At 35.8% G+C, this 17,260-nt stretch overlaps 1 long non-coding RNA gene across 3 annotated transcripts in view; it reads right to left on the bottom strand.

Moving 5' to 3' along the window:
• LOC116595175 overlaps positions 1-11,972 on the bottom strand; it is a 39,671-nt gene extending 27,699 nt beyond the window's left edge. For all 3 annotated transcript variants that reach the window (XR_004287554.1, XR_004287550.1, XR_004287557.1), the window contains exon 1: positions 10,960-11,972. This is a non-coding gene — a long non-coding RNA (uncharacterized LOC116595175). The remainder of the gene's footprint in view (positions 1-10,959) is intronic.
• Between the last annotated feature and the right edge of the window lie 5,288 nt (positions 11,973-17,260).

Below are 17,260 nucleotides of genomic sequence, written 5' to 3'. Positions count from 1 at the left end.
AAAGGGTACAAATTGTGTGATTTCAACTATATGACATTCTAGAAAAAGTAAAACTATGGAGATCCTAACAAGATCAGCGGTCGCCAGGGATTCAGGGGTAGTAGACTGGGAAGAAGTGGTAGTGCACAGACAATTTTTAGGGTAGTGAAACTATTCATGCATGAAACACTTTGCCAAAAGACTTTCCTCACCCATCCCCATAAAATAGAGATACACAGAGCAAAACCCAGGTAAGTATCTTCAGTAAATATTTTTTTCATGGCCAAAAGTCATACTAAATGATCTGAGTAATTTTGCTTAATGAGGAGAGAAAAATAAACAACCCAGGGACAAATATTAGCTGTCATCATACCGTGAATCACCGAATAATCCCTTAAAACTACTTAAAGTTATATATACGATATAGCGGCACCTGGATGGCTCACTCGGTTAAGTGGCTGCCTTTGGCTCAGGTCATGATCCCAGGGTCCAGGGATCAAGCCCTGCATTAGGCTTCCCCTTGAGTGGGGAGCCTGCTTCTCCCTCTCCCTCTGCCTGCAGCTCTGCTTACTTGTGCTCTCTATCTGTCAAATAAATAAACAAAATTGTTTAAAAAATTAAAATTATATATGATATAAAATGTATATATTAAAATTAAAATGTATTAAAATTATTATAGTATATATGTTATTTAATATAGAATGAATGCACATTATACTAACACATTTATAATGTTGAAAAATCTTTAAAAAAAAACTATAAGAACTCCAGGAAATACATTTATATGTTAATATCAATTGTCTGTTGTTGGTTAGATTTTAGAATTTTATTTTCTTGTTCCTATATTTTCCACATATTCTACAGTAAGTATTCTTTTAAAAAGTAGGAACAGTGCTTCAAAATATGTATAAATGGGCATAATTATCTATTTTGTATTCCTCAATTACTATTTTTTTAAGATCTTATTTATTTATTTGAGAGAGAGAGAGTGAGAAAGAGAGTACAAGTGGGGCGAGGGGCAGAGGGGCAGAGGGAGAAGCAGATAGCTGCTGAGCAGTCAGATGCAGATGGGGGGATGTTGATTCCAGGACTCCGGGATCATGACTTGAGCCTAAGGCAAATGCTTAACCAACTGAGCCACCCAGCCACCCCATTTTTTTTTTTTAAGATCTTACTTATTTGAGAGAGAGACAGAGAGAAATGAGAAAGATCTCAAATACTATTTTAAAAATAAAGCCACAAAGTTTCTTCCAACTATAATAAAATAACAAAAACTGAAATTAATCTCCTGCTGTAAACAATTGGCAAAATAAATGAAACAACTACTTTCCAATATGATAAAACAGAAAATGCAGGACTGGGATGCCTAAGAGAAGGTGAAAAAACAACGGTGAGCTTTATTATTTCTTTAAATTTTATTATTATTATTATTATTAACCTATAATGTATTATTTGCTTCAGGGGTACAGGACTGTGAATCATCAGTCTTACACAATTCACAGCACTCAAAGGTGAACTTTATATTCATACTGGCTTCCTGCTTGGGGCCAATAACGAAACATAATACAGGGTGGGGAAATGCGGACAAAGTAGAGTTGGTGACACTGAGCTTAAGAGATGGGGATTAAACCTGGGAAGGCTGAGGCAGCTAGAAATTTTGGGACAAAATTTCTGAAAGTAGGGAGTTATGAATAAAAAAAGGTCTGCATTGGGGTCCCAAACTGGTCTTCATAGATACTATGTCTGACATACATAGACATAGGTCTCCTTGTAGCATAGACAAATATGTTCTACTAGATTGACTTTCCTGCAAATAATAACCAGGAACTCTGGACAAAATGCCAAAGAAATTACATGAAAGAATTGGATAGCACAAAACATCAGGTAAATTCTGGAATTAGAAGGTAAATATTTTAGCTTGAGATCAAACTGCACTTAGCACCATGTAAATGGCTAAAACTCAGTAGAAAACACTGTCTTTCAGGCCTGGAAATTCGAGTGCAATCGCTGGAAAGTGAGGGAGTATCCAGAAAAAGAGCACACTAAGGAGGGAGTGCCACAGTTTCTGCATATGCACTCTGCCTTAATCTCTTGGTACCCATGAGCTATGAATGCATGGAGCCGACTTTAAGCCACTCAGCTAAGAATTTAAAAAAAAAAAAAAGAAAAACATTAAACCCCTAAAGGTCGAGCAGTTATCCAAAAGGCAAAATTTGTGGTCTGAGTCCAAACATGATAAATGCCTTAAAAAACAAACAGAATAAACAGTTTTGAGAGAGTGACAGAAATCTAAATAAATGACCAGGAGACTTTTTTTTTTTTTCTAATTACCTTCTTTAAAAGATATCTAATTATCATCTTTAAGAGAAAATTAACTCTTTAAAGAAAAAATAATGTATTAAATCAAATGGAATAGTTAACAAGCCAATAGTGGAAATAAAATGATATATTCAATTTCAAATATTTAATTAATCTGTAAAAAGTAAGAAAAGAGAAAAATAAATAACAAGTGAAATAATTAGAAAATAAATTCAACATGGTAGATTTAAACCCAAATGTGCCAAAATTACATTAAATGCAAATAGCCTAAATACCAATTAAAAGGCAAAGATTATCAAAGTCTTGATTTTAAAAAAAGATATACATTAAATATTAAAAATATAGATTAATAGTAAAGGGATGAAAAATACAACATGAAAGCACCAATCAAAAGCAACCTGGAGTAGCATATAAATATCAGACAAAGTAGATTTCAGAATAAGGAATATTATTAGGGGTAATGAAGTATGTTTCCTAATGATAAAGGAGTCCACTCATTAAAATAACAAACACAAATAACAATCTTAAATGTTTATGCACCTAATAACAAAGTTTCAAATTACACAAAGGAAAAACTGAAAGAAAAAAAAAGGAAAAGTAGACAAAATCTAATTATAGTTGGAGGTTTCAACATCTTTTTCTTGATAAAAGTAAGTGGAAATCAGCAAAAAATACTAATGACTTGAACAACATTATCAATTGACTTGATCAAACTGACATTTATAGAACATACCATCCAATCACTGAATAATATACACTCTTCAATTTCATACTAAAGATTGCTTAAAATAGACTATATAATGGCCCATAAGATAAGTCTTAATAAATCAGAGAGGATTGAAATATATGTAATATACTCTCTGACTAAAATGGAATTGAATTAGGAAATAATAACAGAAAACTAAGAGGGAAATCTTCAAGTATTTGTAAATTAAAAATTACTGTTCTAAATATCCCATATATTAAAGAAGAAATCACAAAGAAAATTAGAAATACTTTGAACTAAGAATGAAAATATAATGTCAAAATCAGTGAGTACAATTAGCTTTTTATGGTGAATTTGTTGTTTTATTTGCTTATATTATAAAATAAAAGGTCTAAAACCAATAATCAATAATAAGCCTTAGGAGATTATAAGACATTTCTTCAAATGTAAATTAAAATCAGAGTAAGAAGACAGAAATAATAGAGACAAAAGTAAGAAGGAGTGGATTAGAAAGCTTTTAAAAAACAAAACGTAAACCTGAGTTTTTAGAAAAAAATTGAGAAAATTCACATTCTAGTTTCAAGAAAAACAGAAAAGATACAAATTATCAATATTAGAACTGAAAGAAAGGACATCATTACAGATAGTACATATATTAGTAGAATAATAAAAAATAATTATAGACAATTACTGCCAAATAGAAACTTTCTTCATAGATAAAAATTAACAAAACCTAAAAAAATATAAAAAATTAACAAAACCAAAACAAATAAAAGAAATTGAATTTGTAACTCAAAATCTTCCTATGAAAAAACTGGTAGAAAAATTGTTATACTGATGAATTCTACCAATTATTTAAGGTAGAAGTAAAACCAATTTCACACATATTCTTCCAGAAAATAGAGGAGAAAGAAAAGTTTATGAATCCATTATTCAAACAAAGACATAAGATATCTCCTCAGGCAAGGGAAACAAAAGCAAAAATAAACTACTGGAACTACACCAAAATAAAAAGGTTTGCCCAGCAAAGGAAATCTTCAAAAAAAACAAACCATGAGAGACTGTGGACTCTGAAATACAGATGGTTTTGGAGGGGAGGGGGATGGAGGGTTGGGTGATCCTGGTGGTGGATATTATGAAGGGTACATATTGCATGGAGCACTGGGTGTGGTGCATAAACAATGAATTTTGGAACACTGAAAAGAAATAAAATTAAATTAATTTTTTTAAAAAAGGCAACCTACTGAGAGGGAGGAGATATTTGCAACTCATATGTCTGATAAGACATTAATATCCAAAATATAGGGGCACCTTGGTGGCTCAGTGGGTTAAGGCCTCTGCCTTTGGCTCGGGTCATGATCCCAGGGTCCTGGGATCAGCCCTGCATCAGGCTCTCTGCTCAGCAGGGAGCCTGTTTCCCCCTCTCTCTCTGCCTACTTGTGATCTCTCTCTCTCTGTCTGTCAAATAAATAAAAAATATCTTTAAAAATTAAAAAAATATATATCCAAAATATATAAAAAACACCTAGAACTCAATACCAAAAAAACAAATAATCCACCTAAAATACAGGCAGATGACCTAATAAACATTTTCCCAAAGAAGATATACAGATGGTGAACAGACATATGAAAAGATATTCAATATCACTAATCATCAGGGAAATGCAAATCAAAACCACAAGAAGATATATCGCCTCTTACCCTTCAGAAGGCTAGTATCAAAAAGACAAGAAATAACAAGTGTTGATGAAGATGTAGAGAAAAAGGAACCCTTGTGCATCATTGATGGGAATGCTAATTGGTATAGTCACTATGGTAAACACTATGGAAGCTCTTCAAAAAACAAAAATAGAAATACTATATGATCCAATAATTCTACTATTGAGTATTTACCTAAAAAAAAATAAGACAATTCAAAAACATATATGCACCTCTATGTTTATTGTAGTATTATTTATTATAGCCAAGATATGGAAGCAACCTAAATGTCCAATGATAGATGAATGGATAAAGAAGATGAGATAGATATATTTAGTGAAATATTAGTCATAAAAATGAATAAGATCTTGCCATCTGTGACAAAATAGATGGACCCAGTGGGTATTATGCTAAGTGAAGGAGGCAGGCAGAGAAAGACAACACTGTACCATTTCACCTATATGTGGAATCTAAAAATAAAACAAATGAGTTTTGTTTTTTTAAAAAAAGCAGAAACAGACCTGTAAATACATAGAACAAATGGGGGGGGGGCAAAATAGCTGAAGCAGAGTGGGGTGGTACAGGTTTGTAGTTATTGAATGAATAAGTCATGGGAATAAAAGGTAGAATATAGGGAATATAGTCCATGGTATCATAATAGAGTTCTACGTAGCAGAGTCGCGCAGCGGAAGCGTGCTGGGCCCATAATAGAGTTCTACGGTGACAGATGGTAGCTACACTTGTGGTAGGGTAGCATAACATATAGAACTGTTGAATCACCACGTTGTATAACTGAAAGTAATGTAACATTGTGTGTCATTTATACCTCAAATTTAAAAAAATAGAAAGAAAACAAAAGAACAATATCTCTTACATATATTCAAAAATTCATTTAACATATTAGAATATGATATGTAGTAATATGGCATAACTAAATAGAACTTATTCCAAGAAAGCAATACTGATTTTATATTTGGAAATTAATCAGTATAACTAGTCATATTAACAGAAAAAGAAGAAAAGCATGAATCATTCCAATAGATATAGGAAAAACATTTGATAAAATTCAATACCCATACATGGTAACAGTTCAGTAAATAAAAAATAAAAAAATCTCTTCTACTATTGATAATCAGAGTAAAGACTAGAGTTTTCCTATATCCATGGAATGTTACATTCTATGTCTAGATGTCCCCTCGATTTGATACTACTACTGATATCTGAAATTGAGACTATCAAAAGTAAAACACAATTTCCAGATTAATCTATTACCTATAGGGGCAACAGTTAAAAATGAACAAATACTAGAATATAGTGGTAATTTGTCTTCAGTAAGTTCTATCTGAAATTCTTTATTATCTCTCAGCTTCTAGATTCTCTGATCCATTCTACCCAGAATTTAAGAATCTCTTAGACTTTATTTTCCTTCTCAGAAGTCTGTTCCAGATACCAATTATTATTCAAATCAATGGTGCTAGGAATTAACCTCAGAGTCATTTACACATTGTTTCCTGATTACTTGTGCTCCCAAGTTTGATATATGAAGTGTTACACTCTTCACTGTAATACCCTCTCCTTCTTTTTCTAGATAGATGAACTTATATACTTTTTCAAGATAGTAAGTATTTTAGGCTTTGCAGGCCAGGGGGTCTCTGTTTCAAATATTTAACTGCACTGTTTTAGTGGGAAAATAGTCATATGTAATATATAAGCAAATGGAGCTGTGTTCAAATAAAACTTTATTTACAAAAATAAGCAGTGACCTGCATTTGGTATGTGGGGCACAGTTTACTGACCTTGTTCTTTGATATCTCTTCCCTCATTCAAAGGATTACTCAAAACCCATTTTATAGTTAGGACTTGGAAGACCAAGTCACCTTGCTTATTGTCCCTAATATTTGCAGTCATTCTGGGAAAATAAATAAGAAAGTTAACTAAATGTATGTGGAGGAACTACTAAGAAATGCTATCTGTGTATTTGCCTTCTATCTGCTATTAGAGTTAAATTACTGAGGACTAGAACCCCAGGCTCCCATTGTTATGCACACAAAAGATGAACCAAAATAAACCATGATCATGGTAATCAAGATGACATGTAAACTTTTTAAGAAGTATGCAATTAGTGCTTATAATGAAAAAAAAAATTCAGTAAAGAGAAGAGCACACACTTTAAACCTTTGCTTGATCTGTTTCTGGAAGGATCAGGTAGTTTGTAACATAGCCAAAGGAAAAATAGACGCTTATGCAATGTTAATTCTCTTTTTTTGGTTTCTAAGACTGGATAAATGGACACAATGGAAAATAGTAAATAAATACAATCTAGTATACAGTATATGCTGGGGCTGTTTGGTATATTTATGTATATTTATAACACTTATTTGAGCTACTTGGTTAGAACTGCAATAAAGAATTAATCCAAGAACAAATACCAGTATTACAGCATATCACAAGTGCTTTTAATTAAGACTTAGTTTTAAAATGTTAGCTAAATACTTCCACAGCGTTCCATTCTCCCTAATAATCCACTGACAAGCTCCCTTGATCAAGGGCCAGTGTATCTTCAACAGTGAAATAAATCTCGTTCTAATCAAAAAGTGATCATATTATTATAGTTCCCTAGAAACTGCATTTAGCACACAAAAAGATCACACATATCTGCCTTGCTGGAGAGCACTGGCTCACACATGATTTGTTGGATATGCCTAAGAGAGTTCTGGCTCAGTTTGGCTTATTTTGAAGTCACGATAATTGAACCCTACTCTTCCATTCCCCATGTTAAAACCTCCCTGCTGTGTGGGTCATTACCATCCCCTTTGACCACATTTGTGTTAAGTCATAGGTGAGGCTCCCAAAAGCAGCCTGGTATCTTTCCTTTCCATACAACATTTCAGAGTCTAGGGTCTCCTCAGCTGAATCAAATAATTTTCACAAATAGATGTTAGAAGAAATATAAAGTATCAAAACAGGCAGGTAGGCAGAAACCTGTATTTTTAGTGCCTTCAAGTCTCCTTTGGTTAACATTTAATTGGTATTTGGAGGTATGTGCTTAAAACAAGAGTTCATTGCTGTATTTTCACTACCTAGCACTGATGGGTCTGTAATCAAAGGAACGAGACTGATACAAAGCGAAGGTCAAGCAAAGCTTTATTTCATGCCAAGCATTGAGAATCAAACCGATCAGTCAGGACTGCCTCTTACAGAGAGGGTGAACTCTCCCTGCCTTACTGACTAACTTTTAAAGGGCAAGGGCCATGTGGTTGAGCCTGGCCACACACAGGTGGCAATGAGATTGCAACACACAGAGAAAGCTGCATAGTCATGCTAGGTCACACACAAGTGACCAACTGAATCACAATTTACCCTATAGTAGATATTTGAACCAGCCTATCACCTTGGTCAGAATTGGCACCCAAAAGGCACCCAAAAGGTGGGGCCCACACTCCTTGGTAGCTAGGGATACAGTATGCACACCCTACTGATTGGATGTCTCCACCTGGCCTGACCCACCCTTGTATTTGGGCTTTGTTACGTGGGACTGGTTTTCCCGACTTGCTTTTCAGTAAGTCCTCTGCGGTGGGGGGGAGGGCAGGGTCAGTTTAAGTTTTACTGTATAAACAACAAAATGGCTGTTCAACTGAGATGGAGCCACTTTGGCTAAATAGGCCCTTACAGCACAATTCCTATTATATGTCAGTTAATAAGTGAATCAGTGACCTTAAAATGGCAAATTAAAAGTTTACAAGAATTTGCATTCCATCTCTTGTCTGTAATCTATTTTACCATCTATTACAACCAGATTATTTTTAAAAATTGAAGTTAAACTTCCCATACTTGGTCATTTCTTTTGATCAATGAATACTGTATGACTAGAGTAGAATTATTATTTTTTTAAGATTTTTTATTTATTCATCTGAGAGCGCTTGCGAGCAAGCAGAAGCATAAGCAGGGGGGTAGGGACAGAGGAGAAGCAGGCTCCCAGCTGTACAGGCTCCTGGGTGAACAGGAAGCCTGGATGTGGAATGTGGGACTTGGTCCCAGGATACTGGGATCATGACCTGAGCTGAAGGCAGAGGCTCAACCCACCAAGCCACTCAGGTGCCCAGGGTAGAATTATTAATACAAGAGGTTAAAAAATACTTTTTTAATCCTCTACCAATAAGGAAAAGAAAGGCTCAGAAGGGAGAATATACTTTCCATTTCAATCTTAAACCTCTTAAAATTCATTCATGAAAAATCTCTTCTCTTTTCTCTGTAAAATCTAGGAAATCACACGGAATTTATCCTAGCTTATTAAACAGAATACCTTCATACTTGCCTGTGTTATGTGTATTTTTCTTTGCAGTCCACATAAATTTCAGCACAGGCATAGTGTGCCTGGAGAGAATACATTATAGCTTAAGGAGTCATTTTCATTCCAGATCCCATATGAATTTACTCTTTTCCATATTTAGAATTAACATCTGGAGTAGTCAGGGTTCCATGAGCCATGCCAGCTGCACTGATGATTCAGGTAAGGGGAGACCCCATGAAATTCAGGCACTACTCCTGACAACTAGCGACCACAGTTTTACAGAGCATTACTACAGCAGGGAGGAGATTATTATTTATCTTTCTGTATTTGATCCCTTATGTGTGAGAAACAGATGCCACTGTGGCTTGTCCAGACTGCTCTAACTCCACTACCCCAAGGTTGCCTTTTACTTTGCTCTTTTCTGGGTGTGTAGTTTCTAAAGGAAGCCAATGTGCCCTTATTTTATTTGGAAGAGAATGCTGTTCAAGGGATGAATACAGAGTGCAAAGGAGACAATTCTCCAGATCTTTTACATTCAGTCAAAATTCTCAAAGGAAGAAGATAAAAAGTAAATTAATCAAAAGAAAAGGAAAAAACGATGTGACTGAACTAATCACTGTTGTTAACGGGTGCCCACCATGTGTCCTACACTATGCAGGAAGTATAAATGGACAAATGAAAAACTAGATAGATAGATGATATATAATAGATAGATATATTAAAAAGTTGTTTTTCTTTACTTGTTTATAATCTAATGGAGAGGCAAAACTTACCCACCTGAAATAGCAAAAGTATAATTAACACTGATATTTATACTAAGTGTAAGAGACATTCAAAAAGGCGGGACAGATAGTGTTATATTATTATATAGAGTTACCTTTGATTTTCCTGTGAGTGGTATTCTAATTCAATCCTTGTTGGCAACCTAAGCACTTTACTAAGAAATCATCTTCCTTATTCAAACTTCCAGAGTTAAACCCTTCTCATGGAGCCAGAACTAAAGCTATCAACCAAACCCTAGATCTGGGCTGTTCGCACTCATGTTTTGACTTTGTTAGATATGTGGCTGTGGACAAATGACTTGACCTCCCTCTGCTTCAGTTTTCATATTTGTAAAGTGAAATATTTCTAGAATGTTCCTCATATGATTATATGAATATTGACTAAATTCATCTCATTTTTACTATAGTGTCCACTATAATATGTACTCACTGTTATTTCTAGTATAGTGCCTGATAGTGAGCATTATATATTTGCTATGATTTCTGGTTTCTACCACCACACAGCTTAACTTCCCCAAAACATCATATATTATTTGGGAAGGATAGACCACCACAGTATCTTACAATTGGAAATTTACAATTGCTGAGTGAATGAGTCCAAGGCAAGCATGGTAGGGATAGGTTGAGTATGCCCAGAAGGCAGAGGAATATATAATGTGAAAAAATTGGCCTGATCCTCCCATTTCTTTGAGTGAGGAAATGGCTATCTTAGAGAGTTAAGAAGACTTCACATCCACAGGCTGACAACTTAGATCATACTATTCCAACTACATCTCAGTATACTATTGTTATGGCTGGCTGCTTTTCTATGTGAGCCTCCACTAACCAGGGGAGGCCCATGTGTGTCACTGCTTCTTTCTTCCTGAAGGTGTCATAAAGATGAATTTCCTTAATGTCATGAGATTCTCAAAGATAATCATCATCAGGGCTGCACTGCTGGAAAGCAGTAGGAAATTAGACATGATAACCAATCTTCTCAAATCATTCAGCTATTAGTTTCATTTTCTTCCCAGGAAAATTTTGTACTCTGTTTTCTACTAATGAGAGGTCCAAAAGTTCACACCTACATCTGCAGCTAAAAGAGGAATGCCCAATTAGCCTTGGAATAAAAGATAATAGTCTCAGAAAATAGCATATTTTACATTTCTACGTTGTTTTGCAGATTTCGTTTTTACAAATATTACCTGCATGTGTCTTCAGAAGATGGAGAAAGCAGTTGTCCTTATCTTCATTTTTGATGAGAAAACTGTGACTTAAAGACATAAAATGTTTGATCCAATCACCTTTTCACACTAAAAATGGTATTAATTCCTTTTAGTGGGCCATCAATTCCATTGTCTTTCTAATCTTCATGACTGAAAACTTGATTTTTCAGAAATGCTGATAAAACTGCAAAGAAGAGCAGTTTAAATTACTTAGAGGTCTTAATCTGACTCATTGATTTATATTTTCCCAATTATATTTGTATTTGAAGAGAATGAAAAAGAATTATTTGCTCTTTCTCCCCAAACCTTTGACCCTGTCCCATAAAGGAGAGTCCCACAGTTCCATCTGTGAACACAAAACTACAAATTATATTACCTGTCTCCATGAACTTCCTTTTTATTACTTCTTGGATCTTAGTTCCACATAGTTGGTAACAAACAAGTGATGTCTAGTTCCCACTCCACCCCTGCTCCTCCCTGTGTTCCAGATAAGGGGGAAAAAAAAAAATCCCTGTAATCAGGGTACAAAGAGGAGCAAGTGCCAAGAGTTCTTCTGAACTGGGATAGAAAATGCTCATACTCCATATTCTTATTGAGTTATTTGTACTTCCACAAACTATTTACTGAAAACTTTTGATGAGCTAAGCTCTGGAACAAGTGTTGAGAAAACAGATTTAAAAGATAATCATAACATTTTAGAAGTAAGTAAAATAAACCTGAAGTGAAAGAGCTTCTGTCCTATAGGAGATCTCAATTGCAATGTTTTATTAAAATGCTATATGTTAAATGCTCTGGGATGCCTAAGGAAGGCTTTCAGGGGAGTAATATTAACATACAAAAGATCATTTGAGAAAGAGGAAACATCTGTTTCCACTGAATGCCACCACAACCATTGCAAGTTGTCTCTGTGGGAAAGGTAGAAAATAAGGGCTGGGAAGAGTTGCTGTTCCCATTCCCCCATTCAATGATGTTTCCATATAGAAGAAATCAGCATTGGGGCACCTGGGTGGTTAGGTCCTTTAGCAGCTGACTCTTGATTTCCTCTCAGGTCATGATCTCAGGGTCCTGTATTAAGCCCTGCAGGGGTGGGCTCCCCACTCAGCAGGGAGAGTCTGTTTCTCTCTCTGCCTCTCCCCCTGCTTGTGCTCTCACACCCTCTCTCTCACAAAAATAATATCTTTAAAAAAAATAAAAATTAGGGGCACCTGGGTGGCTCAGTGGGTTAAAGCCTCTGTCTTCGGCTCCAGTCATGATTCCAGGATCATGGAATCGAGCCCTGCATCGGGGCTCTCTGCTCAGCGGGGAGCCTGCTTCCCCCTCTCTTTCTGCCTGCCTGCCTCTTTGCCTACTTGTGACCTCTGTCTGTCAAATAAATGAAAATAAAAATCTTAAAAAAAATAAATTTTAACTCTACATTAACTCTACATTAGTAGATATGTAGAGATAACTCTACATTAATCAATTTTTTTTGTTAGCTGAATTCTTAATGTTGAGTAATTTTAAGGATAAAAGTAATCCATATTTTTTAACATGACATGTCTCCAATTATTGATTAGCGACCTGTAGTATATGATAATTATGGTATAGGGTTTAGAAGCTTAGGAAAAGAGCCCAAGCTGCTGATGGGAAAAAAATATGTCCATCTTCCCATCCTGGTATAACCCACTGGGTTTTTCTCAGGGGCAAGGGCTGCCTACTCTGATTAGTCAGACTTCCCCTTCAATTGGTGTGCTTCACCCACTCAGATTTTTAAAATATTCTGCATAACATTCCTGAATCATCTTTATCAGAAATGTGACCTAATAATAAGAACAGCTTTGGTCAAGTGGTATTGTTTGCTCCCAGCTAAATGTGCTCTAGAGGAAATTCTCCATTTAGAGCAGAAACTAATGGCTCCGAGCAGAAACTAATGGCTCTATGCAGCTACTTGCTGAAATCTATATGACCTTCAGGAATCCAGGTCTCAGCAGGCAAAGGAAATGGAAATGCAGAAGAAAATTGAGGATAGAGCTATAGAAAATCCTACTCTTTTGTATTCAATGAAGGTTTTTATTTTTCCTTTTATAAGAAAACAACTTTCTTGTTTATTATTTTCCTTGTATTGAGACATGTTACATAACCTCATAAAATACACTGAGCATCTATCAGATTCAGAAGGAAAACCTATCACGGGTGAAGGTGGCCAAAAGGTACAAATGTCCAGTTATATGTTCTGGGGTTGTAATATATGATGTGGTAATTATAGTTCATGAAACTGTATTGTGTATATGAAGGTTGCTAAGAGAATAAACCATTAAAACTCTTACCATAAGAAGAAAAACTGTAACTGTTTGAAGTGATGGATGTTAATGAAACTTATTGTGGTAATCATTTCATAATATATGCATATATCAAATCATTATATTGTATACTCAAAATCAAACTAAAGCAGTTTTGTATATCAATTATATCTCAATAAAACTGGAAAAAATATATTAAAAATGTGAACATTGTCTAAATTCACAAACATAAATATTTTTGATATATTTTCTTTATATAGTTCTGTGAAGTGAATAGAAGATACTAATATTACTCTCCTTTTACAGATGGCAAAACTGTTAAGTAATAAGAAATTCACATAGTTTGTAAGAGGCAGAGCCAAGATCATGAACAAAGAATTCCTGATTACCTCAAGTCTTCACCAGCAGCAGCTTCCTGCCTTTGTTCTGATGAGTTGAACAAACTTGTGGCTTTTCTGAAAAAAGACACCTCCAACTTCAACTGACTCAGTCCTAATGAGTAAGATAGATTAGATGCTGATTATTTGCATGTAAAAGAACTCTTTGCTTAATAAAGCAGTTCCCTTGAGCATTCTTTAGTTCTTTTAAATGTTCAAAGTTTACCCTGTACCAGTACTCTTCTAGACTATGGGAATGCAGTGATCAACTAAATTGACAAAGTCTATGGGGCGCCGGGGTGGCTCAGAGGGTTAAGCCTCTGCCTTCAGCTCAGGTCATGATCTCAGGGTCCTGGGATCGAGCCCCACATTGGGCTCTCTGCTCAGCAGTGAGCCTGCTTCCTCCTCTCTCTGCCTGCCTCTCTGCCTACTTGTGATCTCTCTCTCTCTTTGTCAAATAAATAAATAAAATATTTAAAAAAAAAATAAAAAAAAAATAAATTGACAAAGTCTATATTTTCTTAAAGTTTATATTCTAGTGGAGAAGACCACACAAACATATGTGATCAAACAAACATATAAGTATTGGGTTTTCAAGTCATGATAAGTGCTTGGAAGAAAAGTAAAGCAGGGTAAAGGACTATAAAATGACAGGCTATGGGGAGCTGTAATAGCATGAATGGGAATGTCTCTCTAAGGTTGTGACCTTTGAGCAGAGGAATGAATGGAGTCAGGTAGCAGCAGTCAGGTGAAGAAACAGAGCAGCAGACAAGGTAGGAGAAGGCGAGTGCTGTGCCCACACCCAGGTCTATAGAGCACTAAGAGTGCAGGGACGGCTGGGCCACATCTTAGAAGGCACCGCCCAACAAAGATCAATAAGGGATGAAATCAGTCAGTCACTGGGGAAGAAAAATCAAATAAAATAGACTTTAATAGATTAGAAAACAAAATTGAAAACCAAAAGGTCAAGGTGACTGAGCCTGGGTGCTCAGTCAATTAAACGTCTACCTTTGGCTCAGGTCATGATCCCCGGGTCCTGGGATCCAGCCCCATGTTAGGCTCCCTGCTCTCTTTCCCTCTGTGATCTCTCTCACTTTTGCTGTCTCTCAAATAAACAAATAAAATCTTAAAAAAAAAAAAAGTAAAGTAAAAGAAAACCAAAAGGCCTTAAGGACTCTAGTTGTCTACTTATACGTGGGATGTGTAAGACTGGTGGAGCAAAATAATTTGTCAGTAAATATTTACTGAATATTCAATATAGAAGTTTTATTCTTGGGAAAAAAAAAAAAAAAAAAAGAATTCCTGACTCCAAAAACAGCACATGTTCAAAGTAAAAGGATTATCCTCTATAACCAAAACTAGGTATTGAGCTTGGTGGAAGATGTCTTTCATTGTACACTGCAAACCAAGGTACACCTGACTGATATTGCTTGTACTGTCTGTAGACCCTGAGTGGAAGCCCATGCTTATGCTCTCTGCCCATGCCCTCTTTCTCCTAATGTTGATTCCAAGCAGAATGGACCTATATCCCAAGAGGGAGAAGCAGCCAAGACTTGATTAAGTTACTCAGATGCCATTTTGATAAGAATTTGAACTAAGACGTCAGTGATCTTTAGACAATGGATCTTATAGGTGAGCTGAGCTCAAATGGAAACAGATCTAATGAGCTATTTGCACAGGAAAGAACAAAGAAATTTCACTAGGAAAGAGAGAAGAAAAGAAGAAGAAAAGGAGTAAATTAACATTAAGAAACAGAGCAAAAGGATTTTCCCTGTAGAAGGTGTGGAATTGCCCAAAATTCTGCTTCAAAACTTCAACAGAAGCATATACCATTCATGGAAACTATAGCATTGGTAGCTGGACAGAGACTACCATTGATTTTTATCCCAATTAACACCTCCAGTTATAAAGTTCCTACATTTGAATGACTGATCACTAAGATGGTATGAAGAATTCAAATGAACAAAACAAAAGGAGAACTGGAGGCACAAAGAACTATGAAAGCATGGGTTGATAGAGCTAAAAAGAGGTTTTGACATGTAATCTAGCTTTGAAATACAGAATAAGATGAATTACAGTCCTCTGCCTTGGTAACTATTAGAGATGTCCATACACACATACTTGTATCTCCAGAACTCTTTGTCACACAGTCGGGAAGAGTGCAGAAGAGAGAGGGATTCACCAATCTTATCCCACTACTCGCCTCCACTCTGGGGCTATTTTGTCAGTTCAAGATGAGGGATTGCCTGGGAGAACAGAAATAGCCATGAAATAGGGTAAAATTATTTCTGCAAACTTTTTATCCATTTCTAGCCTTTCAACCATCTCCATCTCAATGCCCAGCTGTCCTCCTCTTCACTATATTTTTCCATATTCACTAATATATTCTTTATGTTATACATGATTATCCAAGGCCACTGACTTAAATAAGAAATGTTCTCTCCCAAGAAACAAGCTCCATTACTCTCTGGGCTTACAAAAGTAATAGCTATCACATAAACTTCATGTACTCCTCCACAAACACTAGTGGAGCCCTATAATTTATTAGGTACTAACTTCAGCTTATAGACAGTCTTCTCATACCATGGAAATTCTTGGCCAGATGAAATATAGCTAGATTGCAAAAGATGACAGTGCTAGAACTGTCAGATACATAGCAGGCCAATAAAGCCTGGTACTTATAATCCCCAGAGACTGAGAAGGCAATGATCCATGTGGGACAAGGCTGGGGCTTAAAATGCTAAATATGGGTAGGATCTGACATTGGCCTTGACCTTTCTGTTCTCTAGCCAGCTGCTGAGCCTGAGCTTTCATCAATGGACATGGGAGCATAAGGGCAGCTGAACTCTGAGCAGCCCCCACGAAATTTGAGAATATGAGTGACCAGCAGATATTGATCTGGTTCTGAAAGGGAGAGAAGCTGAAGGGAAGTTTGTTCCCTTCATGCTCAAAAGCCAAACAGTTCTTTTAATAAAAAGTAGAATGAAGTCAAAGGTACACATGTGACCTTAGACCGAAGAGTAGCTAAGTATTTACAGATTTCTCTCCTGATATCCAGAAAGATGCCCCATTTTTCTCTCTTCAGTTGAAGTGGCATGTCTTAAACTCTCACAGGACTTATGAATAAACCAGACAGGCCTTGTTACCATCTGAAATTCTGTAACAAGTATTTTTCAGCCCTGGCCAGCATGAGGAGAACAGCAGAATTCCACACTGCAACGTCCAAGGAAATCAAAATATGAACCCCCTGTTGATATATTTTCTTTTGACACACACAATTTTGCTGAAACTGCTGACTTGGAATTTTAATGCAAAGGTGTTTTATCTGAAAATTCTATAAGGACTTAGGGCTTCAGGAAAGTCCATTATACCCCTATGACTGTAATACCACATTGTCCTCTGATTCTGAATTCACTATATATTCTTACATCTAGAAGGCACTTCAAAACAGTTCAAACTGTAATCCCAAATATAAACCCCTTTTTTATTATTCACTTTGTAATTGTGCACCAATGCCAAATTTGAAAGATGCTTAATTTACTACTATAGCTAGCAGCATATCCATTTCCAGATTTCTGAGGCATCTACCAAGATCTATATCTCAGTCCACGTGCAAAAATATCA

Source organism: Mustela erminea, chromosome 1, assembly GCF_009829155.1.
Source record: "Mustela erminea isolate mMusErm1 chromosome 1, mMusErm1.Pri, whole genome shotgun sequence".
In the NCBI taxonomy this organism is placed as follows: Eukaryota; Metazoa; Chordata; class Mammalia; order Carnivora; family Mustelidae; genus Mustela; species Mustela erminea.
This window is presented reverse-complemented; position numbering and strand designations above follow the sequence as displayed.